This window comes from Armigeres subalbatus, chromosome 1, assembly GCF_024139115.2.
Source record: "Armigeres subalbatus isolate Guangzhou_Male chromosome 1, GZ_Asu_2, whole genome shotgun sequence".
NCBI lineage: Eukaryota > Metazoa > Arthropoda > Insecta > Diptera > Culicidae > Armigeres > Armigeres subalbatus.
The window spans coordinates 60,255,772-60,272,841 of NC_085139.1; positions in this window are offsets into that span (position 1 = coordinate 60,255,772).

Below are 17,070 nucleotides of genomic sequence, written 5' to 3' on the forward strand. Positions count from 1 at the left end.
TACCATCGACCCGCTGCTATGGGACAATCGTCGCCCGTGTGAGTGACTGACATGTTCATATGCCCATTACGCGACAGAAGGCCACTTGCAAGAGCCAATAGAAACCAAAATAGCTAATGAATACGAACCTGCGAGCGACAACCGCAACGAGCGTCTGGCGAATAGTGCCGTTTGAAAAATTAATGTGCTCTAATTTGATGTCACTTTCTGCTGAGTTCTGCATCGAAATGGTGCATTGCTTTTTACCGTTTCCCTTTAAGCCTTTCAGGCGTGGTAATAGCTGATTATGATTGGATCAAATTGAAAAATAGTCTGTATTTTTCGGATGAAGGTGTTACGGGGGACACAAAACACCTTGAAGGTCAGAATCCTATTCACCCTGCTCGAGACGATGTTACCCACAAAATTAGGACCATTAGGGGGATCGGTTCCCATTACGGTGCCGTCAATGTCAAACCAGTTCGTCAACGTCATACTTAGCAACACGACCACGTTACGCACCCACAGTACATAGTGGCAGACTGCAAACATTTTGGCAATGGAAAAACACAAGAATGGCAAACGATGGTACCAGATTACGGGTAGAATCTAATTAAGTCACAGATCCACCCATCTCGTGGCTTGTTTGGTCCCTAATCCTTCGTCGTGCAGGGACCGCTCGTTCCCATATTCTTTTTTTTAGAGGATTGGATTGGGAGGTATGTACATATGAAAAGTAGACAACGAGCTACGAAACCAGTAGGTGATTACCGTTTCACTTCGAAATAGGGTTTAGGTTTTAGCACTGGATATGCGATAGGAAAAATGCTCGAATATTTTATACCGCAGTTGAAAAATGAAAAAAACAATCCGTAAATAACATCTGATTGTTCCTTAAAACACTGCAATAAATCCATAAAATAGTTCAGGAGTATACATATTGGCGTAAATAAGTGGGGGCTAGGAGGGGCTTAGCACTCCATTGAAAAAAATAGCCCCACCTCTAAGATTTAAAAGTTAGTTAGCAGTGATATCAATTTTCAACATATGTATAGCATAATGAATTACTGAAAAAGTTTCAAGAGTTATCTCCCATATTCACCCTTTCATAATGACAAAAGAGCCTGTTTCTCATTTCTGAGAAAGATTCCTGTGTGGCAGTGAAATTGCACTTGGTGGTAATCACGCTATACAGAAAACAAGGTAGGCTCGTTAGAAAAATGACACTTCGAATGTTACGCATATTTTGTCGCCACATGTTGGTGTACAAAAGTGAGCATGCTGCGGCCGTAGAGCATCGTCTCGGTCCAGCTTATGCGAAGATAGCAGTGACGTCACATGTTTACATTCAAACTGAATGTTTACATACGTGATGAACCTGCTTGTTTTTTGTATGCCGGCAATATCTAATTGATTTGAAAGCATCAAAGTAAGCTTGGTATAAACAACAACGGAGAGCCACCGAAATATCAATCAAAGCAATGGTGGTACTACGCTAGCAGTCAAAAACATCACGGACTGGAGTGAGAGTGTTCCAGCGGTCTTTCGATTGCTTAGCAGCATGATAATTTTCACAATTTCCATCAGCATCCGAGTAGGATTCTCATCAGAATCCGAGAGGAATACCCATCCGAACCCGAGAAGAATTCCTTTCAGTATCATCGAAGTATTCCAACCAGAATCCAGAAAAATTTACACTGGCTTCCTTTTAGTATCGTCAAGAGATACCTTTGGGAATCTGTGGGGGATACCCTTCCTAAAACCCTTAAAATATTTCACACCGAGAAGATCGGAAGACTGGGGTGGGCCAGGCACGTTGCCAGAATGTCGGACAGTAATCCGGTGAAAATAATTCTCGGCAACGATCCGACGGGAACAATAAGGCGAAGTGCACAGCGGACAAGGTGGATCGATCAGGTGGAGGACGATTTGCGAACCCTCCGCCGACTGCATTGTTGGCGACGTGCAGCCATGGACCGAACTGAATGGAGAAGACTTTTATGTATTGCCTAGGCCACTCTGGCCTTAGTCTGGTAATAAATTATTAAACCCTTTATAATCCATGAAATATTGGCTTCAGAATCTCTCACTGATTTGCTTTGAAATTCCTCCGTAGTCGTTTACAGATTTGTTTTGGAATCATTCGGAAATTTGCTTCGGAATTCCTTGATGATTTGTTTCAGAGTACTTCAACGATTTGCTTCGGAATCCTTTGAAGATTTGATTCGGAGTATCGACATTATGCCTCGGAACCCTTCAATGATTTACCTCGGAATCCCTCTGACGATTTGTTTCGGAGTCCCTCGACAAATTGGTTCGGAATCATTCAACGATTCGCTTCGAAATACATCCACGGTTTGCTTCGGAATTCCTCAAAGATTCAGTTCAGACTCCCTTGACATTTACTTCAGAATCCTTCGACGAATTGCTTCGGAATCATTCGAAGATATGTTTCGAAATTCTGCGATGATTTGCTTCGAAATCCCTTGAAGATTTGATTCGGAGTCTCTCGACGTTTTGCCTCGGAATCCCTCGACAGAGTCCTTCCCTGTGTACACTTATTCGCTATAATATACGATCTTGTTTTTTTGCTGGGTGGAACATTGCCTTTATGGAATTTTCTCGTCGGAGTTCCTGGAGGATGGAGGATCAATAGAAGATTCCCTTTGGACTCCCTGGAATATTACTGTCGGAATCCCTAATGGATTGCCTTCAGAATCCCTGGAGGTTCCCTTCGATATGCTTGGAGGATTCCCGTCGAAATCTCTGGAGAAATGTTGCATTATTTTGTTTTGTTTTTCTTTTTCATTCTAGATAGATAGATATTTACGAAATGCCTATGCAAAAATATCCACTGCTTACCGGTGGGAGCCCGACTGCCCGAGCTGAATGCTAGTGTTCTGATCCAGCGTTCTTTTTATATTAAGGCTCCCCCAGACCTAAGCGATTTTATCGCCGCGGCGGCGACAAGTAGTCGCCACGATTCTATCGTTGGGTCACTGCAGGCAATGTTCCATTTACGCTCCATACCAACGGCGATAGAATCGTAGTCGCCAAACGATAGAATCGCGTCGCGGTTGTCGCGTCGCGTGTGTTTGGGGTAACCTTTATGTCGGAAAAAAAGTTAGATTTTTTTATATTTGTTTTATTTTCAGCAGAGAATCAAAAATAATAATGTCGTTTTCGTTTATTCGTACCGGTGTAAGTAAACTTGCACTGGAATCGTTCGTTTTTAAAAACGGTGCAGATCCATTCTTGCTTCATTTTGCCACCGGTGCAGAAAAATCTACACCCTGCCAAAGTGAGTGTAGCGGGTACACGGTGCTCCGGTAGACCGTTATTATAAAATAAAAATGTCCATCAAAACCAAGTACAGGGATTCCCGTGGTAATTCTGCACCTTTGGACCAATTTTTTACAAAAATCCCAAGGTGGAATCTCGAGAAATCTTGATTTGAAGTTTTTAACTAAGAAATTTCAAAAGAATCCAAATAAGAATCCAAAACAAAAACCACAAAAACGTCAAAAAGGTGTCCAAGTGGTTTCAATAAGCATGGACAATTTTTTGAAGTCCACAAACTCATTATTTTTGGGTTCCAATGTTCCAATGGGATAAATGGGGTTGAGAATAAGTCACTGTTTCAGCAGCTTAGAATGTTTTGCAAGAAAACTAATTAATTATGAAAGACCTTTTTGAACGATTTTGTTATCGACCTCTTGGCTGTCAGTAACTGCGCCATCCCCGATGGCGGTATTTGAATAAATCTTCATTTATAATAGTTTTTAAATAAACATTAACATATAATACGATTGGAATCCAGTAACTTTTCCACGGCTAGATTCCATAAATTTCTAGCATTCACAATTTATCAAATCCTACAAGGGCAAATTAATTTTTTTTTGTAGATTTTTCTACATTTACATATATTATTAACGATAAACAGAACCTTATGCCTAACTATGTTTTACGTTTTCAATTTGCAAAATAAATTTCAAAGGTTGTGTAATAATTTGTGCAATATAAAGTAGATATGAAAAAACATACCCGTAATGCTGGGTAGACATCTTTACGTGGTGTGTAAGGTAAGATCTACCACGGTTACATTACCAGCTACAGGCAAATCCTGACCCAACGAATACCTTCCTCATTACCCAATTCCGTGGTACTTACGAGGGTGTCGCTAAGTCGGTGGCCTCTCGTTAAGTAAGTACTACATCAACACTGCCTTCCTCTCCCTAGTTACGGTGAAGATGGGCGTGGCCAGGAGTAGTAATCCTCATGCTTTTGTTATTATTGTTTAAGACTGGAATCAAGGACCGCTCCCCTTCTTGATTTCTGACGGCATTCTAGATAAGGATCTCAAAAGTAAAACATGAGCATCACTAGTGTTCAATATACGAATTACACCGTAACAATGCTAATTCTAATGCTAATGCCAATAAAGTAGATATGGAAAAACATTAAAAACTAGACAAAAATATAATATAAATCCTTGCATAAATCTCAATAATATTTACTTGCTATTTGATATTCGATAAATTTGATTGACGGCATCACCAACTCCATCGAAAACATGTGTTGGCAGTCAAAAAGTTGTTCGTATTTGCGGTGGCATTGGTGGTATTTCGGAATAAACGAACATATGTGTGAAACACAACACGTCAGCTGTACCCGTACCGTACCGAAGTTTGAACTTGGGTTTGAAAATGAACTCGAACGCAAGATCGGGTTTGAGTACATCATCGTGCGTTGCGGTTCGAACGAAAGGCGAGAGTACAAAAAGAGGACGCGTACTCTTGTACCTAGCGGGTTTGATGTTCGTTGGGAAGACTGATTCAACACGGCAGACTAAGGTGGGCTGGTCACGTTGTTCGTATGCCGGAAAAACGTTAAGCGATATTTGGTAGAGAACCCGGAAGAGGCTGCAGGCCTCGTGCAAGGCCGCGTACACGATGGTTTTCTGCAGTTGATGATGACCTGAGGGCGCTCAACGTTCAGGGCGACTGGAAGCGATTGGCCCAGGATCGAGTCCAGTGGAGAAGGTACTTTATTCGACGTAGGTTTATCGAAGAGCTGTAGCCCATCAAATATTATTGCAAAGGGCGGGACTGATCGAATGTCGACATGGAAAATCAACACCCCGGCCCCATTTAAAACACACGAGGACCAGAAGCAGGCGGATTTTTTTTTCGAGATATGAGGCTACCTTTATCACGCAGGATTTTTTTTTTAAATTTCCACTACGAAATCCTATGAATCCCGCCCTTTTGGAAACACATGGGAACAAAATCAGTTGACGAAGAATGAAGCTCATTTCAATCATTTGAATCAATTTCGAATTAGAAAGACTGTAAATTGATTAAATTTGACATTTATTTTCATGTGCATGGAATTAAATAAAATTTTGAAAGGAAAGCGATTTAATAAGACGAGAAATCAATAATCCCGCCCCACTCTATTCCTTTTTTTGTCGTTTCACGATTTTTTCGTAAAACTAGGGTAACGGTACCAATAGTGGAGGTATTAGTAGATCCACAAAAGAAAATATTTTTTTGAAATTGATAATTATGGGAAATTTAAAGTTTTAATATCTTATTCAATAGATAAAGTAATAAATTTGCTAACAAAAATTAGATAGATGTCATTTAACATCAACAATTACCAAATATTGCTTGCACCACTATGCGTACACTGTTTCTTTAGTGGCGGTAAAAATTAATTTTGGTTCCCATAGTGGTGCTATCCATTGGTTTCTTATGAGACTCGCCACTATTGGTACAGTTGCACCACTATAGGTGCAAGGGAGTCATTTTTGTTAAGGAAAATCATTGCTTTCAATAGTTTTTCAAGCGAAATCTTGAGATAAGTTGCATTTAACAGGATATTTGAAGCACGATTCATCAACTGAAACCATCGTATAGTGTATAAATATGATGAATCTCATTAAAACCCCACTACCTCCACTATTGGTGCTACCTCCACCAAGGGTACGGTTACTTTGTAATTTAAACCACACTTTGTCACAAGGTTGTAGGACAAGTCCTGTTTTGCACGGGCGATTGTCCCGTTTTCTTCTCCAAATGATCTGGTCAGTCTACTTATAGGAGGTTGGACTGCATTTATCACATTCTAAGATAACATAACAAGGTACGATGTACGAGATTTTTTAAAAGAATCTCCAAATAGAGAAAGTAGATGAAGGGGCTATAGCCCCCCTAGGCGTCGGGGCTAGTTACGCCAGTGAGTATACATAAATATTAATTTTAAGATCCATAACCACGCTTGAATGTATCAATTTGCAGGAAAATATGTACCAAATCGACCGGACATGATCAAGAAAAACAATAAAATTTCTGCATTTTTCCTATAAACAACAAATAATCCATAAATCTTTGGAAAATGATTAATTAAAAACTATATTTCAATCCATAAAATTTCTAATTTGCGTATTTTTAAACGTGATGGTGATCCATAACTTCAGTAATATGATTCATTATTTGGTTACATTGATTGTTGCTTCCGACTGTGATTAACTATTGACGACGGTATTTTTCGGCACTTTCAGTCTTTATGATAAGCTAAAACGTGTGTGGAGTCAACTATCCGACGTTTTAGTGTTTATTACACCTTCTTCGGGGATTTAGAGTTTTAGTAATCACGTCCATGCAATGCCATTACTAAAATTCTTAGACAGCAATTTGTCGGACATGACACACATAAATACAACAAAACGCAGCCTCTAAATCGCACGCCATATAACATTTTTGGCCATATAACATTTTCTGTCAAACGACTATTTCGGTCAAATATACTTTTCGGCCAAATTGCCAGTCGACCAAACGACATTTCGACTAAATAAAATTGTCGGCCAGATGGGTTTAAACCTAATGGTTCATTCGCCCAAAATGACATATTCGGCCAAACACCTTTCGGCCTTGTGACTTTCGGCCAAATGACCGTTAAGCCGAAAGCCATTCGTAGAGAAGCTATTTTTTCGAATGGCACTGTAAATAACACGTTAGGGCGAATGTCATCGAACCAAAATAAAAAATCATTAGGCCGAATTAAACGTTTGTTCGAAACGGTACACCAAATATTTTTTTTACACGGTTGGTATTCTTCAATTTTCCGGTTAACCTGATTTTTCACTGCTTTTTAAATACCACCTGCATTTTCTTCGATTTTTTGTGAATTTTTCAATGGGGTTAACTCATAGTTTCATTAACGCCAAACGTCTTAATCGACTAAAAACCACCCTTGTACAAAAAATACTGGGTGTATTAGGTCAAAAGTGGTTTGACCGAAAATGGCATTTGGCCGACAACGACAAACAGCCGAAAGGCACATTCGGCTGAACTGGTAATTTGACCGAAAAATTTGTTTGCCCTAACAGTTCATTCGGCTGAAAATGTCATTTGGCCGGAAAAGTCATTTGACCGAATAGATCATTTAATGGAAATGGTAGAAATGGTTGTTTGACAGAAAGAGCCATTTGTCCCGGAAATGTTCTTCTGCTTTTACCGCTTAAACGGCTCGTCCTCGATGCATCGCGATGGCGCACATCTCTAAATCTAGACCAACCTTTGAAAAGGGCGTAACAGCCAAAATTTATTTCTTCTGATTATAGAGCTATGTATGTAGACGAAGAATCAGAAGGAATAAATTTTGGCTGTTACGCCCTTTTCAAATGTTGGTCTAGAAATAACAGTTGCGTATTTCGACCTCAACAGTAAGGCCATCTTCAGTGTCTCGTACTTGATTCGGTTGACTCGACTAATCTTATATTAAAAACTTGCAGAGTTTATACAAAATGTTAAGTAAAAATTTATACAAAAATATTGTTGTAACTATTTAGTAGGATTTGTAAGTAAGGTTTAATAATACTAGAATCTAAAGCATGAGAAAAATCTTAGGATTGTCACTCCTAAATGCCGAATTTGATTTTGTGTACCGTCTGCGATCTTATCGGGTGGATAACTATGTGTCTTTGCACATTTTTATCCGTTTCAACCTCCAACTTCCAACAAACCTTTTCGTCCGGATTAGCAATATACAACAAGCCACGTTTGATCCATTCCACTCCAGAATGCGTTGCTAAGCACGTATTTCATAGTTCCACCATGCTGTAAACTAATTGGGTTATAACGAGCGATAGTCGATAAAACTTTGATTAAATTACCAACTTTCGATGAGTGATGGCGGTAACAGAACTGTAACGTCATATTCCAAATTAATTAGATAAGCCTTTTTACGAGTACTAAATGGAAACTCGAATGTGTCTTAATTGAATTCAAATTGCCTCGCAATAAATTTCAAATGCAACGAACCATTCATTACTTGTTCCGCCACTTATCTTTCCGCCGAACGAGCGCTTCCATTTGCCAGCTGATTCAGCAACTTTCTTCACTCACTGCATAGGGCCTTAATCAGAAACCAATTGACCTTTTCCACTGCCGTCATCGTTGAACACCTCTTCCAGCTCAATCCAATGATAAGAAGACCCTACTCACGATCGTAGGTGTCTAAATATAAATGATTACAGTTCCATCAATTTGTCGCTTGATAGGGTTGCCATTCATGCTTCTTCGATGGATTCACAGACTTCAACCCATATGACCTACCATCATCACACAATCACTGCAGATACGCAAAACTTTTCAAATCGCCTCGCAGATTAGCAGTAAACTACCAACTTTGCATCCCCGCCCCTTCTCACTCACAAGCCCACTTGGGGATTCCACACGCGAACTCTCGGCGAGCGACAGAGATGACGCCTCTTGTTTGGCGATGTGCTGCACGCATTCCATAAATCGCCCTAAACGATCGTGAACTCAGAGACGGGGGAACTCTGCGCGGAGCATCGCGACGCCTGGTCCACTGATGATGCAGGAAATCTGCACCCCACAAAGTAAATCCTTTCTGCGTATATCCTTCGCAGGAGCAATAACAATAATAACACCAACAAGGCCACGACGACGTCTAGGGTGTGCGACTTTCACGCAACAGAAGACGGCGAAACGCACTTTCGCGCGACACACAGTGCGGTGCTCGACGTTTGTCGTCGTCGTCTTCGATACCAACCTTTCCGTACGCTACGGTCAAACCAGACGGTTCAAACTCATCAACGAAACTGAAAACGGTTTGGAGTTTGAGTTAGGGAAAGCATCGGCGGACGAACGGCGGACGGTCGGATTGGCACTCAGAACAACGAGCAAAACCGTTCCCCAACTGAACACGTTCTCTTTCGAAATTTGCAAGGCAACAGAGACAGTGAGTCGAAATATTGTACGTACAGGAAATGGTCTTCTTCCATCTTCTATTTTGTTAATTTCTTCTTCATTTATTGAACTACCAACACACTTAGCACGGAATCAGAAGAAAACATAGGTGTTGGAAGACGAATGGACGGCGTAAGTGAATGAGAAGTAAGCGGGCCTGCATCTTGACCTCATTAGTTCAATAACAGTCAATGTTTTTGGCATTTTTGCAGACAAAATTGTCTGGCCAGGATTAAATATGTGCGCCCCGTTGATTTTTCAAGCTCCCGCTGCCATAAAAAAAGACAGCAACATCGCACGCTGCTAAATATTTTGTACCACTCCCATGGCTACGAAAATATACTTAATTCCAATATTGACAAATGGGTCATTTGACCGAAAGGGTCGGTTGACCGAAATGGTCGGTTGACCGAAATGGTCATTTTGCCGAAAGGGTCATTTGGCCGAAAGGTTCGTTTGCTGAAAGAGTCGTTTGGCCGAAAGGGTCATTTGGCCGAGAGGGTCATTTGGCCGGAAGGGTCGTTTAGCCGAAAGGGTCGTTTGGCCGAATAGGACATTTGACCGAATAAGACATTTGGCCGTATAGGCCCCCGTAACACTGGGTAGACAGCTTTGCGAGGTGTTTTACGGTGTAAGATCTAGCATGGTCACATTGTCAGCTACAGGCAAATCCTGGCCCAACGAATACGTTCCCCAATATCCAACTCCGTGATACTTATGAGGGTGTCGCTGAGTCGGAGGCCTCTCGTTAAGTAAGTATTACATTAACACTTCCTTCCCCTCCCAAGTTACGGTGAAGATGGGCGTGGCCAGGAGTAGTAATCCTCATGTTTTTGTGATTTTTATCCTAGATTGAAATCAAGGACCACTCCCACCTTGATTTCTGATAGCAATTTGAATAAGGATTTGTAAAGAAAAACATGAGTATCACTAGTGTCCAATCTACGAAGTACACCGTAACTATGCTATGCTATGCTGCTATGCTAATAAGACATTTGGCCGAATAGGTCATTTGAAAAGTTAGAAATTAGGAGTGAGAAGAGAGTCTCAATTCTCATTTCTCATTTCTCATTTTCTTTGTAAAAAGTAAAAAGCGTGAAGCGAGTAGTGAGACGACCCTTTCGGCCAAATGACCCTTTTTGCCAAATGACCTTTACGGCCGAACGACCCTTTCGGCCAAACGCCCATTCCGTCAAACGATCCTTCCGGCCAAATGACCCTTTCGGCTAAATGACCTCCGGCCCGATTGGTTTCGGCCTAATGGTTTATTCCGCCTAATGGCATTTGGCCAAATGGTTTTCGGCCGAATGGATTTCTGCAAAACGACCCTTCCTCATAGTTCGAAAATTAGTGACATCGACGTATACGAATTTACAAAGCACGAAAAAAAAATTCAATGAAAATGGAGGATCTGCAAAAATAAATTCAGAGAGAAAAGTTGGAAAGGAAGAAGAGAAAGAAAAAAACAAAAAAAATAGACAAGTTTAAAAACTACGAGAAAACCCTTGAAACCAACGGATGTAAAATGTTTCTGCAGTGATAGAAATTTTTGAATAAATAATACAAATTGTACGCATAATATTTTAATACACTGTAAACTAAAACAAAGCTATCGAGTGCTGAGATATCGTGTGCCTACGTCGGGCGGACGAACGTTGTCGACGCGCACATGTTTTGCACACACCGACGCCCCATGAAGCGGTATAGTGTCACACTGCTTCCTACTGGAGAGGAGAGTCCAGACCAGAATCCGACGAGCCCTTCGCGGAAACAAATGAAAAAACCACATTGCCAGACGGCACTCACTTTCAGGGGTAAGGTCGCCCGAGATTACACTCACCGAAGCATCGCGACGGCGACGTTGCGTCGCGTTTATGCATTTTTTCCGGCTCCGCCGCCGAGGGTGGCGTGGCCAATTGTGGCACAGCAATCGGGGACGCCCCGTGTCGCGTGCGGATGCAGAGGAACTACCGGACTGATTTGAATAACTGGTTCGAGAAACATATAGCATCGTGCTCAGTAACGTTTGAATTAATGTGGGCGCTCCCCACGTTTGGGTTAATAGGCGGGGAATCAATCAGCTGGACAGCAGAATGTGCTCAAATGACACATTTTTGAATTTATCTTCTTTGCAGATGACCCAATCTTGTGGAAAATATTAAAGTGAAGGACACTTTCGAATCCTAAGCAGCATACATGTTTTTTTTTATTTCTTTATTTGAGTGATTTTTAAGATTATCAAAGTTCATCACTACAGCATACATGTGTTGCACAAATCCATCCAGTTATTTTTATTCAACATACCCGATATGGTTTAAGTTGATCAACCTTCAAGTAACAAAACTAAATTCAAACTGTTATATTCTGCTTTTAAAACCGTGATATAATCGGAACAACTAGTGGAACTCATAGTCAATAGTTTCGGGCAGATCCATTGTGAAGCACGTGAATAGCTCAAGTAGGTACGTTTGTTTAGCAATGTAGCGATAAAAATGGTAATTGATCAAACCGATTCAAATGTAAATGTAACCTGTTTGGTGATCGATGCAACGCCGTCAGGTGTTCAGTTCATTGATGGTTGAGAGGGACGGTGAAATATTCGCTGGTTCATATGGTGCTGACTATAGCCACGGACAAAATGTGTGCTGTAGAATGCAGTTGAATAACAAAGATTGTCGTGATTTAGCTATAAATTCCATGACTAGGATGCATCCCCATTCGTAATATTCGTGTATTCGAACTTATTGAAAATAATATTACTTAAAATACGTTTCTTTATAAAATTCATCAAAAGTTCTCTATTAGCATATCACCAAAAATATTAAAGTTAATATATAATATTTGATGTTATGTTAAATTATCATACAATTGTCGAATCGTTATGAATTTAAATGTAACCCCAATCTCTCCTTTTGGAATCTACAGAATATATATATAAACGAAAGCTGCAGTTAACACGCTTTGAGTTGAATTAAAGAGTTTATTGACCGAGATAAATGGCTGAATTGATGCAATGAACAAATGAACTCCAAATGAATAAGAGGCCCCACACACGCTCTGACATGTTGTACAACTTTGACTCTCCCCCCACTCCCACGAAATTTGGTTCGCTTGGAGTAAAGTCGGACCGTTTGTGTACTGTTCAACAGTAGTGCAACTTGCCCACAGACGGTCCGACTTGTCTTCGACCGAACCAAATTTCCTGGGGGCGGAGTCAAAGTTGTACAACATGTCGGAGCGTGTATGGGGCCCCTAAGATATCCGCATGTTTCGTTTATGTAGACTCCAAAAATGGAGGTTGGGGTTGTATATTTGAATTCATAACGATTTGACATTTATAGGATACTTTAAACAAATTCATAGTTTTTTCTATATAAGCCTAAAATTTTGCCAGGAATCCTAAATCACCAAAGAAAAAACTGCTTGGCATATTGGAGTTTGAATTTTCGAACATTTTAAAAAAATCGTTAAAACCAGGGGACGAAGGTGGAGCAGTAACTCCCTACCCCGGCATGTGCGACATCTGGATTTGGTTATAAGTGTAAACAACAGTAATAATTCTCACCATTCAGTTATGGCGAAGCAATTTTTGTACAAGCTTTTTATTTCGATATTTTAGCAAAACCAAGCACTCAATCATGCAACAACGTAACGTGCCGGAAGATCCTGTGTGGACTATATTGTCACGCTCCGTATCATTCTGGAGCAGGTCAACGAATTCCAAGAGTCCCTTTACTTGGTATTCATTGACTATGAAAAAGCTTTCGACCGTCTCAATCACGAGAATATGTGGGGCGCCCTGAGACGCAAGAGGGTTCCTGAGAAAATCATCGTAATCGACGCGATTTTGGTAGATGCAATTGACCGTGAACCAAACCGCGGGCTGTTATGGCAGCCTATTACCATGGTCAGCCTATTACCATGGAGCACCTAAACGACTTCGAATTGGCTGATGACGTTGCACTCCTCGCGCAACGGCGCTCTGATATGCAGAGTAAGCTCAATGACCTTGCTGAGTGCTCCTCTTCGGCAGGCTTAGTCAACAACGTCAACAAAACCAAATCGTTGGATGTAAACACGGTGACTCCTTCCAGTTTCACAGTAGCCGGGTAACCAGTGGAGAATGTTGAAAGCTTCCAATATCTTGGTAGCCAAATGGCGTCAGACGACGGCGGTACCAAGATCGACATAGGCGCACGGATCAAGAAAGCAAAGGCTGCCTTTGCGAGTTTAGGAAATATCTGGAAAAGCAGGCAGATAAGTGAACGCACAAAATACGAATTTTCAACTCTAACGTGAAATCTGTGCTGTTATACGCCAGCGAAACATGGTGTGCATCAGTGGAGAGCACTCAACGGCTCGGCCATTTTTTTTTTCAAGGGAGAATGCATTTACATACTAACCAAACTACCACACAGAAGAGTGCTGGAGTGTCGGACTCGACCGTACCGGTAATACCGACTAAACTCCCTTGGGCTCCGCCATCGTTTCCCCCAGGAACTACCTCCCAGTACTACTTCTGGGGGATGGCAGTACTTAACGTACTCGCTCATTCTCGCTCACACAGGCACCCGTCCCAAGCGAGTCTTACTTGGGTGCTCACTCTATCGCACCCTCTAACACACCCTATATGCTCTGTTGCACCTCTACCATGCCGTGTGGGTCTGACTTGTGTGCCCACCTTTATCATATCATGTGAGTCTTCTCACCTCTTTCATTCAGTTCCCGCTAACACATACTACTCTAGTCATTCGACCTAACTCTCGCTCTGGTATCCCTTGTGGGGCATTTTAGTTAGTTTCCCACTTCTGACATACCATGTGAGTCTGACTCACCTCATTCATGCCATATGAGACTAGCTCAACTCAAACATACCGTGTGAGACTGATTTGTATGCTCATTCCTTTCGTACCGTGTGAGACTGACTTAGATGCTCACCCACACTCCTCTGCCACGCCGCGGGGTATCAGTAGTCATAGGAACCAACATTCCTGCGCTACTCCCAACGTGGCGTGTGCAGTCCATACATACACCTATTCATTCACACTTCTGTCATGCTTCGAGGTGACGATCTCGGTTGCCACCCGCTGCGGCATTACCTCTGCATGGGTAGACCATTCACACACTTCTCCGCGTTCGGAACTTTCGCTCTAACTAACCAATCACAAGTTAGTACTGCTTGTCGATTGCTGCTCGGCGCGCCAGATTCTCTGCAAGCTGCAGGCAATCTGAGTGGTTGCAGTCGAGACTGCGTTCCACTTCTCCACCACTTGACACATCCTCTGGATAAGGTTATCCGGAGTAGTGTCCCGGCCGCAAACGTCTAGCATTGCTCTTCTTTCGACGTCGAAACGAGGACATACGAACAGTATGTGCTCTGCAGTTTCGTCAACACCTGGGCAGTCAGGGCAGACGGGGACCTCCACGTGCCCAAACCTGTGGTGGTACTGTCGGAAACAGCCATGGCCTGACAGGAATTGTGTCAGATGGAAATGAACCTCCCCATAGGGTCTCCCCACCCAGCTTGATATGTTAGGAATCAGCCGCTGGGTCCACCTACCTTACGAGGAGTTTTCCCACTCACGCTGCCATCTGGTAACCGAAGTCACTCTGGTACGCTCGCGGGCTCCTCTGGTGCCACGTAGCTCAAAACACTCCTCGTCTTCCCGGATGACCAGCCCGACTGGCATCATACTCGCTATCACGCAGGATGCGTCGTGCGATACCGTGCGGTAGGCCGATATCACTCTAAGACACATCAAGCGGTAGGTGCTCTCCAGTTTCTGCAGGTAACTGGTTACTCCCAGTGGTTTTGCCCAGGACGGGCCGCTGTACCTAATGATAGATGCGGCAACGCCTGCCAGTTGCCTACGTCTACCGGCGCACACCTTGGAGCTGTTGGACATCATCCTCGATAATTCCGCCACGGCAGTCGAAGCCTTCTTGCATACATATTCGACATGGCTACCGAAGGTAAGCTTGTCGTCTATGATGACCCCAAGAATCTTCAGACTCCGCTTTGAAGTGATCGCGTCGTCTCTCACGTGAACAACTGCATGTTGTGCCGACTTACGGTTACTGACAATAACCACCTCCGTCTTATGTTGAGCGAGCTCAAGGCCTCTCGTACTCATCTAGTCCGCCACAGTGCTGATTGCGTGTTCTGCGGTTAGTTCTACTTCGGGGATTGACTCCCCGTAGACCTCTAGGGTTACATCGTCAGCAAAGCCGACGATCTTCACACCAGGAGGGAACTTTAGCTTCAGAACCCCGTCATACATCAGGTTCCATAGTACCGGGCCCAGGATTGACCCTTGCGGGACTCCTGCGGTAATAGGAACACTTTTCTGACCGGCATCGGTCTCGTATAGCAGCACACGGTTCTGGAAGTAGCTTTCCAAGATCCGGTACAGTCCCACCGGCAGGCTAAGCCGGTGTAACGAGAGCGCGATGGCATCCCAGCTTGCGCTGTTGAATGCGTTCTTCACGTCCAGTGTCACCAACGCACAGTATCGAATTCCTCGCCTTTTCCGTTGGATCGCTACCTCTGCAGTCTTGAGCACTGAGTTGATAGTGTCCACCGTGGACTTATCCTTCCGAAAACCAAACTGGTTACTCGATAGGCCATCCGTACCCTCTGCGTACGGGGTGAGCCTGTTGAAGATGATCCTCTCGCGAAGTTTACCCGTCGTGTCGATCAGGCAAATTGGTCTGTACGCCGATGGGTCGCCCGGAGGCTTCCCGGCCTTCGGCAGCAGTACCAACTTCTGCCTTTTCCATCTCTCAGGGAAATGACACTCGTCCAGGCATCTCTGCATAGCTAGCCTGAACATGTTCGGGTTCGCTATGATCGCTGCCTTGAGTGCACTGTTTGGAACTCCATCAGGCCCTGGAGCTTTGTTCATCGCAAGGGTATTAGCCACTGCGAGTAATTCTTCGTTCGTCACCGGAGGCACCATTTCGGTCACACTCACAGCGCCTTGCAGTGCAGGAGGAGGCCAGGGACTTGTGGCTCGAGACGGGAAGAGTACTTCGATAATCCTCGCCAACCGGTCCGGTGACCGATCGGGGGGTGAAGAGCCCCCTTTGGTCTTGGCCATCACGATCCTATAGGCGTCACCCCACGGATTCACATTGGCACCCTCGCACAGGTTGTCGAAGCACGCTCTCTTGCTGCTCTTAATGCCCTTGTTAAGGGCCAGTCTCGCAGCTCGAAACACTTCCCAGCGGACCACTCTTTCCTTCTCGGTGCGGGCTCGTTGCATCCTACGTCTAGCCTTGAGGCAGGCTGATCGTAGGGCTGCAATTTCGGCACTCCACCAGTATCCCGGGCGTCTGCCATTTCTTGGCAGGGCTTTCCTCGGCATAGTAGGGTCGCACGCGCGTGATAGGACAGCTACCAGCGCATCCCTGCTTAGACTGTCGGTGTTGGCCTCCAGTCCCAGGGCCGCGGTGAAAACTTCGCTGTCGAAGTGATTGGACTTCCACCCACGGACCTGACGGGGATCACCCGCCCTCGGACGCTGCACACCATAGTTGATCTTGAAGCGAATTGCTATATGATCACTATGGGTGTAGCCCTCGTCTACCCTCCAGTCCAGGTCAGAGACCAGACCGGGGCTGACAACGTTACATCTATCCATGACTCGACCCCATTCCTACGGAATGTGCTACTGGCTCCGTCATTGACAAGCACTGCGTCGAGTTTTGCAAGTGACTCGAGTAACGTTTGTCCCCTCTGATTGGTGCAGCGGCTGCCCCATTCCACTGCCCAAGCATTAAAATCTCCCGCTATAACGAACGGGCTCCGACC